Here is a 15,406-nt window from a genome sequence, read left to right as displayed (position 1 = left end):
GGCCTCGTTTGGTGAGGCCTGAGCTTGTCCATCAGGCTCACCCCTTCCCCTGATGACTGCAGCCTAACTTTCCAACCTTTTGGTCATAATGGGTGATGACCCAATATGGCTACTTCTGGCTGACAAGGGGCATCGTGGGGGTTTGAGGCTGATATTAGGCCGAAGTAAGGGACTCAGTGGGAAGAGGTGTGTAACGGTGAAGGAACATCTGGTTGGTGGCGACCCGAGTCATCTTGGTTAGCCACTGTTGGAGGAACTTGAGGACACAAGCGGCAACTAAGAGTAAAGCATAAACTGATATTAAGGGGCCCAGTAGGGGCATTAGCCAGGCCATTATGGGGGACTTGAATTCTGGATCAAGTTTACATCTCAATGACTAGTGTTGGGATTTAGTATAGATAAGACTGCATTATTGAAACAATGCTTTTCTTTAAAATCACTCTCTTTTTATTAGAAGTAGCCAGATTAAGAAAATAATTAAAGGTTGGCTTGATTATTTGCATAAGTGCAACAAGAAGAGCAATTGATTAGATAGGCTCTTTTAAATATGCTTTCCTAGAACTTTACATAAGGAATTTCAGATTAGACTTTTAAAGGCTTCTTGAGGCCAGAAATCCAAGCTAGACTTGCCCTCAGGTTGTACTTGCAGTACCTGTACATTTCGGTGAATTCCTCTCTTCTGTGACGTTCCTGCACCTGCCAGAAAGTGACCTTCCTTACTCACCTGGTAAGGTTGCTGGGAATTCTGTAAGCAAGGTACCAGGCCAGTTCTTCTATGGGGCTTTGTTGGCTTTTTAAAGTCAATCTTAGTTCCTTAAAGCTGTCTGTTCATATCTGAGTTTATACACATGTCTCTCAGGTATGATGTTCCAGTCAAAGCCTTGGTAATATAACCAGTGTTTTTAATTGGTCTTCTTACAAGGAAAGCAGATTCTTATTGAACTTCTGCAAATAAACATACAGCTATGAAATATAAAAATAGTCACTGAGTTTTTTAAAATTCTGTAGGGAATGTTAGGCTGCAGGCATCAGGGGAATGGGTGAGCCTGATGGACAAGCTCAGGCCTCACCAAATGAGGAGAAGAGACCAACAGGTTCTGGTCTGGCAACATTCCAGCATCTGATCGGATAATCCTCCCAACTAGAGCCATTCCCCCCAAGCTAAAGGATTAGTGGTAACTTTCCAGTGATTGGTTAAAGGCCAATGAGAGACCCCCACATACCCTAGATGAGCCAATCCTCACGCCAATGTACACCATACTCTCCCTCACCCTGCCTTCTTTAAAAACTTGCTGCTGGTCCTGCTGGGTGTGACTTTCCTGGCCTGTGTTTCAGGCCACAGAATATCACCTGGGGGTGGCATGCAAATAAATTACCTGGCCCTTTGTTGTCCTTCTTCGCCTGTTTACTTTGGTCATACTTTATTGGAATTTATCTTATATATGGTGCCAAAACACGGGACAAATTTAGAGTAGCCAAATTAGAAATGAGACACCACAGTGGGGTCTGAGCCTCTTCTTTTGAGGGCTGGTTCCCCATGTCTGCATCACTCCCAATTAATACTGCTGAGAGGAGTGCTCAGCGTCCCAAGCACACCAAGTCAGGGAAGATGTCCTGGGAGCCTGGGTGAGGGACGTCTACCCCACCACAGGGCCAGTGGCAGGCTGGATGCCTGCAGACATTCTAGGAACTGGGGTAGGGACATCTCCCCTACCACAGGGCCAGGGGTGGACCAGATGCCCATAGATGTCCTGGGTCCTGGGGTAGGGACATCTCCCTTACAGCAGGGCCAGGGGCAGGCTGGATGCATGCAGAGGGTGGGCCACCTGGATGTATGTATGATTTCTAATGGACCAGGTGAAATAGAGTTAGAGAAGGAAACAGGCTGGGGGTAACTGAGGGACTCAATGGAAAATAGTCCACACAGCAGAGAGCAGTCTGAGGTCCCGGGTGTGGAAGGAGGGGGCGGAGCCACCAGTGACCAGTCAGGGCCCCGCGCTCATGCTCCTTCCCAGGTTTTTTGGCACCATATGTAAGATAAATTCCAATAAATTTTGACTGAAGTAAAGAGGCGAAGAGAGGCAACAAAGGGCCAGGTAGTTTATTAGAATGTCATCCGGGTTATGTTTCATGGTCTGAAACAAAGTCCAGGGGAGTCACACCCAGCAGGGCAGGCAGCAAGTTTATAAAGAAGGCAGGGGGAGGGAGAGCAAAGGTGTACAGTGGCGTGAGGATTAACTCATCTAGGGTACATGAGGGTCCCTCATTTTCCCCCCTGGGAAGTTACCACTAATCCTTTAGCTTGGGGGAAGGGCTCTAGTTGGGTGTGTTATCCAATCAGGCTTTGGAATGTTGTCAGACCGGAAACTGTTGGTCTCTTCACCTCCTTTGGTGAGGTCTGAGCTTGTCCATCAGGCTCACCCCTTCCCCTGATGCCTGCAGTCTAACACTTTCCTCATCCTAAAGGATCACCTCGGACACTCCCCATGTCCTGTACTTCATTTGGGACATTGTGTGAAGATGCTGAAGGCTTCAACTTACTGTGAGAGACAAATTCAAAGCAGGAATCAACTCAGTATTAAGTGATGACTGAATATGGTGTAGTAAAGGATGGCAGTATTTGTGTGCTTTGCGAGTTTTGGTGGAACATACTCTCCTGTTCTGGAGTTCCAGAGCCACACTTTAGGGGATGCTATCAACCACAAACATATGGGGGCTAGCCCGATTTTTCAGCTCCCATTAAGGGACATGAGATGAAAGAGACATTCAGTTAATATATATTCCAACAAAGATTTTTAAGCACCCATGTATCAAACTCTGTATTTGTCAGACAACTCAGTAAATCTTAGGCTATGTACTCAAGGAGTGGATTGGTATTATAATATGATGATAATGGCTAACACGTATTGAGACTTTTGCTAATGCCTGCACTGGGTGCTAAGCTCTCTGTACTACCTCATTAAGTCCAATGGAGACAGAGACCATATATGTATTCAGAGCAGGGTGATGGCCTCCAGAGGGGGCAGGGTGGGATATCTGCAGTCAGAGCAATGTAACTACATACAAGGAAACCCTCCTACTAAAACTCTGCATTAAAGATTAAGCTCTAGAATCATTCTTCAGTGACATCAGATAATGTTCCCCAGATAAAGAAGAGTAGCACATGTTTTATTATGCTAATCATTTGTAACCATGTGTAAGATTCACTTTAGCATTCTAAAAGGCCTAGGCCTATGTACTGTCTTTCCTCCTTCAGATCTGACAAGGTGATTTTGCAAACTGAGCAACTAACTTAGCATGCAAACCCAGCTTTAAGCGACATAGTAAAAGGCAGGAAGAATTCCATCTTGTAGATAATATTGCATTTTAACACACAGGAAGTTCAAGAGGCAAGATTCTTTAGCAAGTAGACAATACCTCAGCCCATCTTGCGAGCCGGTCAAGCAGCCTTTTGATATGCTCCTGGACACAGGTGCCGGTGTCCCAAAGAGAAATCAAGGCAGGAAATTCCTTACAGTTAAGTTAATTTTTAATACTCAGGGACCACTTAACAAGTCCCCACCCCTAAGTTTTTTCCTGTTCTCAAAAAATCGTCAACTGCCTATAAAACCCCCTAGACAATGCACCACTACAGACTCTCTTGTCCATTCCTGGTGTGAGCCGGGAGCTCTGTCCTTTCATTTTATCTCTAAATAAAAGCCTGTACCTTTCTCTCCTATCTTAGCTCTTTGTGAAGCTCAGTCTTCATCTCCGCAAACAAGAACCCCAGCATCACAATAAGGGAGGACCATTACTATCCTCAAAGTATAGGTGAAGAAACCAAAGCCTCCAGACTAAGTCGCCCAGTTAACTAAGATCTGAACCCAGTATTTGCTGATTATAAAATCAATACCTTACCATTAAAGTACGTGGCAAAAATAAATGGAAAACTTTCTATGGGAATCTAGAAGAAGAAATTACTAGCTTTAGATACAGAATTCAATGTGGGCTTCATGGAAAGAAAAGCGATAATTGTACCAAAATTTAAAAGACATGTAGCAAAGAAATTCCAGAAAGGGCTTCAACAGAGGCATGAGAGAGCATGAAATAGCTTTGTGTGTTTCAGTGACGTGCGGTTAGGGCAATGGCAGATGTGGGTTTGGTGAGGTGTGTATGAGCCAAATTATGAAAGACAGCACATTCAGGAGTTAGGAGGTATTAAAAAATGAGTTTCTTTGAGAATTCCTTGGCACCTCTGGAATGTCAGGCTTCTACAAGGGGGTTACTTGTGTGGATCTTTACAAATACAGCTGAGTTAATAGGACACACTCAACTACAAGAGACAAAAGTTAAGGCAATAATTTGATTTAAAAGACAATTACTTTTAAAACATACTTGAAGTTTGACACTTTGCTGTTGCCTTAAAGGACATTTTTTAAACCAGTTGTGTCTATTGATCATGAGACAGTAACAACCAACCAAATATTAGTTGTCTAATACTGGTAGTTTTTCTTAGGAGTGAGGTAAGCCATACTTTTAAACTATAGGTATTTGTTTTCCAGTGCAGAGATTAAATAATACAGTGTTATAGAAGTCTGTATCTGCTGTAACTACTTAGTGGTCAGTCATTAATATTTAGTGAATATTTATAATTTTATTATACATTATATGATTGAGATATATATTACATATTTACATATGAGTATGTGTGGACGTATATATATATATACATGCATGTGTGTATATGCATATATACATATATAATCATATAAGGAAAGAACATGAGTCTGATCAGGATCCTTAATGTGTAATATCAACTAGATGTGTAATTTTTGTCAAGCCATTTAATTTATCTAAGGTTCTACTTACCTATGAATTGAGAGGCTTACACTAGATGTATTATAAGATTTTGATCTATGAAATGAGGAAACCTCTGACTTTAACAAGCTTAAAATTAGTTGAGGACATAAAGCACATCCACAGGAAAACAGACTAAGCCCACAAGTAATTTAAAAAGAAATCCTACAGAAGGAAAATTTTAAAAAATCAGAGTTTGGGTAGTTAATTGGGAAGGTCAATATTATACCACTAAGAAGTAAAGGAAAGTTGAGTTTAGAAGTTAAATGAGAAAAGGGTAGAAATTCTAACTTAGTAGGTAGAATTGTTTTGGGGGAGGAATATTTTATTTTCTCTACATCATAAAATGGCTTATTATCAAGAATATCAGTGCATTTCTACTTGAAGTAGATATATATATATTTCTACCTGAAGTAGATATGAAGTAGACCATATAATGGTCATTCAATTTTTATACCTATTTTGTGTACTGGCTTGAAATCTTCCCAGAGTTCCTAGGTTTCATTATTTCTCTAACTCCTTTTATCTGTATCTTGCAGGTGGTATTGGGAAGTTTTGAAAGGATTATCAGAAATTATGCATATTTGCTAGCTGTATCACTATGGGAAGCCACATGTAAATATCACCAAGGTTTCTATTATAAACAGTCTGATTCAAATTATTGCAAAACATTACCAGATTTGGGTGAGGTTTCTAGAGGGAAAGAGCAGCCAATCAGTCAAGCAATAACATTTACTTAGTACCCAATGTGTATTAGTTATTTATATTAGGTGTTGCTAAGTAAACAGAAACCAAAAAACAGAAGAAAAAGAAAACCAGAAATAATGCTGATGCACACCAGGTGGTGGTGAATAAAACTGATGGGATGAGAAAGTACTGGTTTTATTTGAGGGAGAGTGGCTTTAGAGAAAGACAAAGAGAGATTTTTAAGAGGAAAGAATGTGGAATACAGAATAAGATGGCCTGGGGTCTGAACCCAACTTAGTCACTTAATGCAGTCTTGGACAAATATTTAGACTCAGTTTTCTTCTGTAAAATGTGTATAAGTTTTATAAATACCTTACTTATTGAAGTTGCAGTGAGAAATCAGTGAAGCAAGGACTTATAAACTGAAAAACAGTAAACATGTTATTTATTGGCATCCAGTGAGGTCCTTGGCCAAACTGTGTGGTTTATTCTCTATTATGCCTTCTCTGAAGCATTTATCCTCAACAGACACCTACTTTTCGCCGCATGTGTTAGCAAGTTTCCCCTTCCTGGACTATGAGCTGTTCAATAGCACGGATTATGTGTGCTTTTCATCCAGAAGAAACAATGATTCACACACTGTGAGAACCCAGTAAGATGGTTAGTAATAGTGTTTTGCATATGAATAGTTATTAGAACTTTTTAAGGGACTCTCACGTGACACATTCAGGTGACAAATTAATCTTGCTATTTCTGATGTCATGTCACTGTTTCAAAAGTTGTCAAGAGCTTCTCATTGTCTACTAAATAAAAACTTAAAAAACTTTTTTAAATTGAGCTATATATATAATTGATATATAACATTGTATATATTTAGGTGATTAAAGTTTTACTCCTATCTAAACCCTAAGGCCTTGCTACTCAAAGTGTTGGCTCCAGACCCATAGTACTGGTGCCACCTAGGAGCTTTTAGAAAAGCAGGTTCTCCAGTGACATCCAAGACCTACTAAATGAGCAACTGCATCATAACAAGATTGCTAGCCAATTCATATACACAGCTTTGATTACATCTTTAGTTTCTAGCTAAACTTGAAGTTTTAAAAGTAAGATTCCAAGATTTTGCAAATAAAAGTAATGGATGTCCAATAAAACTTGAAAACAATGAATAATTTTTTTAGTTTATCTCAAATGCTTCAGGGGACATATTTCAACTTAAAATATATATTGTTTACCTGAAATTCAAATTTTACTGGATGCTGTGATTTAAACTGGCAATCCTCCGCAGAGTAAGATGTATGTCGCACATAAATTTGAATTCCCCTGCAATAGTAGAGTGCCTTCCTCAACTGCTCAGTATTGTTTGTTTAAGGAATAGTCAGTTGGCCTTTTGAGAACAGAGGTTTCTCTGGTTTTTGCTCAACATTGTACATCGTCAAAGACCAACACAGTACCCTCACACAGTAAAGGACCAATTAACGTGTCTTTAATGAAAGAATGAATATGTCAAGAGCAATTTTCAGTTTAGGAAGTTGGTTGTGTTACATTTTAATGAATTTCTTAATATTTTTCTAGTAATTAAAAAAAAAGTTTAAAGAGCCTCTATTAGTACACTTTTTCACTTTTTAGCTGGTAGTGTTCAGGGCTTTATGGGAACATAATCGAGGGCTCAGAATGTACTCCATCGCAGACAGAGTCAATACGGTCATAAGGGAACAGATTCCCACACTCAGGATTCTGGCATGCCCGCAGAGGACAGCAAGTGACACCTCCGCCTTTCCGGGCCAACGCGGTGCCCGCGCACGCGCACAGCCGCGCTCTGGCCCCGAGGGACCGGCGGAGGGAGGCGGGGCTCCCGGGGAGAGTGCGCGTCGGAAGGGGCTGCAGGCCCCTCCCCCGGCGGGGGCGCGTGGCACAGAGGACCATAAGGGGGAAGTCAGGCGTTCGCCGCCTCCGTTTGTCGCCAGGAGGAAAATGGCGGATCTGGTGGAGCGGTTGTCTGATGAGGAGAAGCTAAAAGCCGCGGGGGTGGCGGAGCCCGTCTGTCCAAAGCCGGTAGAGCCCAGGAGCATCTGCCCGGAGCGGGGCCGTGGAAGGGCGGTGGTCTGCGCACTCAGCCGCCCTTCCACCCTCCGTACTGCGCACTAGTGCCTGCCCCTGTCAGCCACCCGAGGCCCCGCGCGGGAGCAGCTCTGCCGGGCCTGCTCGCTTGGCTTCTTGTAGCGTGTGTGCTCCAAAAATAGGAAGTGGAAGCTGGGCAGTGGTGCCTGGCGCAGCAGGCGGGGCAGGTGTCAGCGAGGGCGGCGGCCGCCGGGGACCTGGTCCCTCCGCCTGGCAGCGGGTCCCTGCGCAGAGTATTGGGACTGCGAAGCGCTCTGGTCGGCCTGCGAGCGGCCCAAGGGCAGGGCTCAGCCCCACGGCCTGGCAGGGGAGTGTAGCTGGGTGGGGGTTAAGAGGGCAAAAGTCGCTTGGAAAGCAGGCCTTCACTTCTCCCAGAAGCAGAATTCTTCCCTTCCTGTTTGCGCTTTTTTCCTTGCCCGTGAAAGTCTCTCTTCTCTCTTTTTTTTTTTTTTTGGCTTTAACTGTAGGCTTTGCATTTCCCGTGTTGCGTGCGAGGTAGCAGAGTTGCTCAAAGAAAGCTACCCCCATGGCATAGTTGTTTCCGGCCCAGGTTGTCAGCAGCCCCCTGAGGGCGGATTTGGTGGCGCCCTGTCTTCCTGCTTGGACTTCTTCTGGACGAGGGAGATTATGTGGCTGCTTTCACTGTATCTTAGATGATGTGACAGCATTGGAACCAAATGAACGACTTAAAATTCTGAGGCATTTAAATTAAGAAACCTGATCATTCAACTACTTCTGTCTTAATCGCAGTTTTCATTTGGGTGTGAGGCCCCATTCCCCAATACAGGGGAGGGGACCCTACTTATTTTGAGTATTTCCTGGAGTGAACCTTGACGTTCCTCAGACTCAGAAGTAACTGACATACTCTGAATAAGTTAGTTACAGCTTTTGATGTGTCCACACTTAGTTTAACAACGTTCATGTTTTAAGAGTTCTAAAGCAGTACAGTGAAACACAAACACATCGTGGTGTTTAAGAAATCCTAATGTAAGCTGGATAATATTTTCAGTTGGAATTCGGCACCATGTGTCTTTATAGTCTGTCTTTTTGCACCGAAATATTCTGTCACCTTCCTCATGTGAATGTGTGAGTCTCATCTTCAATTTTGGAAATCCTTTGCTCTGCTGTTGGGTGATGGTGATAATAAAATGACACAATTGGGAGAGCAGTAAGGTTGCTCCATGATCCCTACCTAATTCGCGGACCTGGTAGGCAGATCCTGTAAACACAAAAGCTGGTGTGCAGTATTCACACGTGTAATATTGGTAAATAACCATGAGTTAGTAACTGAAAATGTACACAGGCTCACATGCACATTCAAAATTAAGTAGTGCCAAATAGGTTTTAAAAGAATGTTATGTTTTTATTTTACTGTTTTGAAGTGGTGATTAAGTAGCTCAAGTGACTAGAAATCAAGTTGAGCGAGTACTCAGTGTTCGCCTTAAAGTAGACCTGTAATGGCTTGTAAAGGCTGAAAGTAGCAAAGTTTTTTCAAAATGAGATGACAAGATTCCTTATTATCTGGCACTATAAGGGTTCTAAGTGGGGAGGAGACTGTCTTATAGGCTTGCCCAACACATTTTTAGGGTAGATGAATGACAATCTACTTTGAAGGAATTTGATGTTTGTGTTTTTGTTCGAGTTTTTGTAAGACTTTTCTGTAGACATTTACATAGAGATTTCATTGCTATGTCTAGTAATTTAAGGAAAATACTGACCAAACGTTTGGGTTAAATTGTCATCTTATCAAAATGTTCTTCTCATCTTTTGGGAGGAGGACGTTAGATATGGGATTAGAAAGGACTTAAAGGTGACATTATTAATTTACTATTTAAGACATTTCTCTTTCTCACACCTTGTTGGTAATTTTCAAAAATAAGCTTTTAATAATTAGAAGTTTTTGGAGTTTTCATTATTGACTGCATATCTGAGGAAGGGGTAGCTCTTGAGAATTAGGTAGTACTATATGTTTCATATATGCCTGGCTAAGACAATACATAAGTTAATTTGTTGTAAGTTGGGGTAGGTTTTATTACCACTTGAGGGATAGGTAAAATAAGGTTTCTAAAGCTTTAATTCACCCAAAGACATAGAAGTAGAAAGTGGCAAATGTGGTGATATTTAAACCCGAGTTTGACTCTTATGCGATGCTCTTGTGACAATAAACTTCCTTAACAGTTGAAGATAGGAACACTCTGAATTTATCTCATTGTTTTTAAATTGTTGATAGCTTATTTTGAAAAAGAAAAAATAGTTCTTTTGCTTTAATAAAAATTTTAAATACCAAACTTTAAATAGTGTTGGGTTCTAAATTTAGTTTGTGTTTTGTTTTAGACCAAAGTTTACTATTGTTTAACACATTTAATTTTAAGATATTGTTTATATGCACTCTTACTACGTTTTCACATGAAAAAAATATGGTTACTACATTTACCCATATTATTGAGCCCCCACCCATACCCCAATGCAGTCACTGTCCATCAGTTTAGTAAGATGCCACAGGTTCACTATTTGCCTTCTCTGTTAACACGCTTTAGTTTTATGCAACTAGTGTAGTTTCATATATGCCCTAAGTAGAAAGCATTTTAGGAATTAATGTAGATATATTTGGTTTTTAAAATCGTGTGTACAACTGCTTTTTGAGGATACCACTATGAAATTTAATAAGCTTTTCACCTTTCGCCACTGGGTTAATATGAAACAAAATTATCTAAAGAAGCACAATGAAGTTCTTTAGAGTTACTCATTTCCTGTAGCGTACCCCATGGAACTTTTTAAATAGTTACAGAAACTCTAGGCCAAACAGAGTTCAAGTTCTCTATTCCTGGGTCAGCTGCATTATAAAGTGAAGCTTTTTTGTGAATTTGAAATTATATAAAATTGTGGTATAAGGCTCAAATGAGAAAAACCATTCCCAGACACCACTCTAGTTGAAAAATACAGGAAATCATTCCAAGCTCCAGGAAAAAGACTCTTTGTTATTGGTTGGAAGGAGTGTTTTTCCAAGTCACTCCCTCCAACTTCCCCTAACGATTAGAGTGATCCACTCCTATAGCTTTAATTCTAGTATCTTTGTAGATATATGTATCGAATACATAATTCAGCTCTAACTTCTTTCTTGAGCACCGGTCATACATTTTTATCTGATGGTCCTTTTCCCAGGTGACAAAGAGATGTGTTCAAATGGAACCTGGTGAAAGTCAGTTCACAATCCCCCTCCCCTTACACCTACACAAAAAGGGGCAGAAATCTGTCTCATCCTGCACATTTTTCTCTTTATTTCTCTATTCCCATTATACCAGTCATCCACTATGAGGTTTTAAACCTCAGCTGTACTTTTTTCTCCTTGTGCTCTGTACCTTAAAATTAGTTTCTAAGTCTTTGTCACTTCTGTCATCAAAATGTGTCATACATAAGTAATTTATTTGAGACGTTAATTCATTTATATTATTTGGTTTATAAACTCTTAGTTGTCCAGACTGTTGTTATTTGTGTTATTAACTACTGTTGTTTAGTAACAAAATTTTACTATGTATACAGAATACAAATTGTACGTGTTCTGTGACTACACCGATAAGGAAGAAATAAAGCCAAAAGAGGAAGAGTAGGGTTAGAAGAATGTATCATACCGGGTCCTTACCATCTGTTATACTTGCCACTGCTAGGCTTTTACTACAAAATTCCTAGACTAATACCTCCAATTTCCTGTATCTAAGCCATGTTTTAATACGTCATTTTTCTATTCCCAAACTTACAGTTGCTTGCTCCTTCACAGTGCCAGCTCTTGAAAATGGTATTCCATTCTAACCTAAATAGTTCTGACTTCCCCTATATATACTGTTGTTTAAGATGCTCTGAATTCAAAGCAACCTGCATGTTAGTACAAATCTAGTGCCTCAGATAAATTATTTAATCTCTCAGTCTCAATGCTGTACCATTAGTGGAATTTTTCAGACTTGCACATTAAAGCAAATTTGTAGTATTTTTTTCACTACATTTGGGAGCCTTCTATATAAAATAAGGATAAGTGTGTAGAATTTTGCATTTTAGTGTTAGAACTTGGAATATAAAAACACTCAGAGATGAGAGTACAAAGTAAATTTTAAAGTTGAAAGGAATGACAAGGAAACTTGACCTGTGGTTTGGTGCTTTGACCCAGAAGCCTAATTGTGTGGATTAATAGTTTATTGCAAGATATTCATGCATATTAAAGAAAAAATAGGTGTTCCATAGAACCATTTGTATTTGTCAAAAAGGTGAATTTCAAAAATTTTATTTTGAAGGTTAGATTTTCAGTCTACATTCTTTCTCTTGACATTTATTTACATAATCCATTGTGATCTAATGCTGAGAACTTTTCCTGCATATTTTAGTTTATAATTTTTCTGTTGACTGACGATGAATGTTAACAGTCTTAGAACTACTTTCACTTTCATTCCTTTATCCAAATAACGTATTTTATTGAAATCACTAAAAAAAACTCATAATTTTTCATAGTTTAAGATCTCTGAAATCAGGCTTCATTGTGACAAGGCTTATGATATTTAATTGGTAGCATTTTTCCTTTTTTAGTGGTAAATAATATTATGCATCATACTTTGATGGTGGATAAAAATCAGCAAGGATATAGTGCAATCAGGGATTTTGGGAGGTGGTTAGTATGGCATCTCCTCACTCATTGTGTTGAAGGCTGTTGGAGGACTTCAGTTAAACTTGGGCTTTTTGATGTGATCTTTGCATAAGGGAACATTATTCAGCCACAAGAAAGAAGAATATCGTGCCATTTGTGACAACATGGATGGAACTTTAGCACATTATACTAAGCAAGATAAAGTCAATTAGAGAATGATAGTACTGTTAGATATCATTTATGTATAGAATCTAAAAAAGTCAAATTTGTTTGGAAAAAAACCAAAAAGAGTGATGTGGTGGTTACCATGGGATGGGAGGTGGGGGATAAGATTGATGGTGTTTATGGGTACAAACTTGAACAAGTACAAATAAACCATAGAGATCTAATGCACACTATGATGAATATAGACAGAATATACTTTAATGATATAATGTGATATGTATTGCCTCAGTGGCAATCATATTAATATGTGTATCAAAGTAATATCCTGTACACCCTAAAGCACAAGCACAAACTGTAACATGCAGGCCAAGAGATTTTATATAGTTTTGTAAACTCTCTCATTGCCAGTTGGAGCCTGGAGATAAATAAGCCTTTTAGGAGAACAAGTTTGGACATAGCAAAAAAGAAAGGACAGAGAGCATAACTTTTGAATATACTTTCATTTAAGGCTGAAGGGAAGAGATACAAAGGTGAGGAGTGACTCTTGAAGTAGAAGCATATACCTACTACAAGTAGGTGCTCAAGTCACAGAACTTGAAGAGAATTATCAAAAGGAGCAGTACTCCAACAGACACACGAAAAGATGCTCCACATAGCTAGTCATCAGAGTATTGCAAATTAAAACCACAATGAGATATCACCTTACACCAGTAAGGATCGCCACCATCCAAAAGACAAATAACAATAAATGTTGGTAAGGTTATGGAGAAAGGGGAACCCTCCTACACTACTGGTGAGAATGTAAATTAGTTCAGCCATTGTGGAAAGCAGTATGGAGTTTCCTCAAATGTTCAAAATAGAAATACCATTTGACCCATGAATTCCACTTCTAGGAATTTACCCTAAGAATTCAGCAGCCCAGTTTGAAAAAGACATATGCACCCCTATGTTTATCACAGCACTATTTACAATGGCCAAGAAATGGAAGCAACCTAAGTGTTCATCAATAGATGAATGGATAAAGAAGATGTGGTACATAAACACAATGGAATATTATTCAGCCATAAGAAGAAAACAAATCCTACAATTTGCAACAACATGTATGGAGATAGAAGGTATTATGCTCAGTGAAATAAGTCAGGCAGAAAAAGACAAGCACCAAATGATTTCACTCATATATGGAGTATAAGAACAAAGAGAAAAACTGAAGTAACAGAACAACAGAAGAAACACAGAACCCAAGAATGGACTAACAGTTACCAAAGGGAAAGATACTAGGGAGAATGGGTGGGAAAGGATAGATAAAGGTGGAGCGGGGTAAGAAAGGGGGCATTACCTTTAGTGTGTATAATGTGGGGGGGCACAGGGAGGGCTGTGCAACACAGAGAAAACAAGTAGTAATTCTACAGCATCTTACTATGATGGACAATAAATGTAATGGGGTTTGTGGTTGGGGGGGACTTGGTGATGGGAAAGTCTAGTAAACATGATGTTCGTCATGTGATTGTAGATAAATGTTACAAAAAAAAACAAAAAAGGAACACTACTGTTACTGCACAGAGATTAAGGACTATAGGATTGAGAAAACCTTTGGGTTTAAGAGAAAGGGATGAGAAACAAATTGTATTACTTTATGCCAATACTACCATATTAATCGCCATTATCAGGGTAACCTTTTGATTATTCCCACTTTACAGATGGGAAAACTGGTGCAGATGACGCTAGCTGTTAAAATGGAAGACTAAATATTACTGATGGCCTTTAAGTGAGCAGTTTTACTAGAGTTTGTAGCAGGGAGTAGAGAGAGAAGCCATATTACGAGGGACTAAAAGTGTGCATATGTTTTCCCTCAGTCTTGTATGCATTATAAACTACTCATCTTTCAGTAGCCAGATCCAAAGACTTTCTTCTTCTTTTGTATGCTGTCTTATATCTGTACACTTAGCAGTTTGTACATGACCTTTGTTACAACATTTACCAATTTTAATAGGTTTACCTGATGTTCTTATTTCCTGTGTTCTTCAGGGGCAGATCCTGTGTCTTAACTCAGTTTTGTACTTCTAGTTGAGAGCGTGGCATATCTTAATTAGGTCAGTGGTTTTACACTCTAGTTGCACATTAGAATCAGCAGGAGAGTTTGTAAATAAACATGTATATACAGGACTTTTAGGTTTGCTTCCTCAAGAAATGTCTTTTTCTGGAGACCATGTAATTGGCTGCAGATGGAGCCATCCTGATGTGTTGCCTGCTGACAAGAAGTCACCATATGGTGAACAAGTCTGTTTGCTATTGCAGTTTCTCATAAAATGGCTTTGTAGCAATATTTGGTGAAAGCAATAGAGTGCTCATTTGATCTCAAGATAGTTACCTTTTCTTGATTTTGATTGCAGATACCAGGTTTGGGAAATGGCCTATGCTTTCCCTGGTTTTAACCTCTTTTCATACTCTACTTTTGACGTGGCTATTCCTGTGTTCCTTCTAACATTTCAGGGAAATCTAGCTTGGGTAGGTAACAGCAGCTAAAATATTTATAAGCTTTTGTTCACCTTGTTCTCCATTCCTTAAATGTCTTTCTCACTCTTCTCCACTCATCCAGCTCATGTCTATACTTCAGGGTTAATAAGCTTGCCTATATTCATTCTGTATCATTCTAAGGCTACCTTGGTTTTTATTTGTTGCCCCTGTTGCTGTCACTGTGACTATGACAGTGATGTTGACAGTGGTTGTGGGGCTGGTTCTGCTAGTGGTGATTATGACATCTAATCTTTAGTGAGTATTTCCTATTGAATCTAAAAAACCTATTTGGAGTTGGCACTGTTTTACAGATTGAAGGAGTTAAGCAGTAGGAAGTTTATTAAGAAGCTTATGTGTTGGGAATGAAATTAAGCATTGATCTGAGCAAAAAGCCTAAGTTCTTAATGACTGCACCATGCTGAACCCCCTCAAATTTTATTTTTATGATACAGTTAA

The sequence above is a fragment of the Manis pentadactyla genome (genome assembly GCF_030020395.1).
Source record: "Manis pentadactyla isolate mManPen7 chromosome Y unlocalized genomic scaffold, mManPen7.hap1 SUPER_Y_unloc_5, whole genome shotgun sequence".
NCBI lineage: Eukaryota > Metazoa > Chordata > Mammalia > Pholidota > Manidae > Manis > Manis pentadactyla.
Note: the sequence above shows the minus strand (reverse complement) of the source record.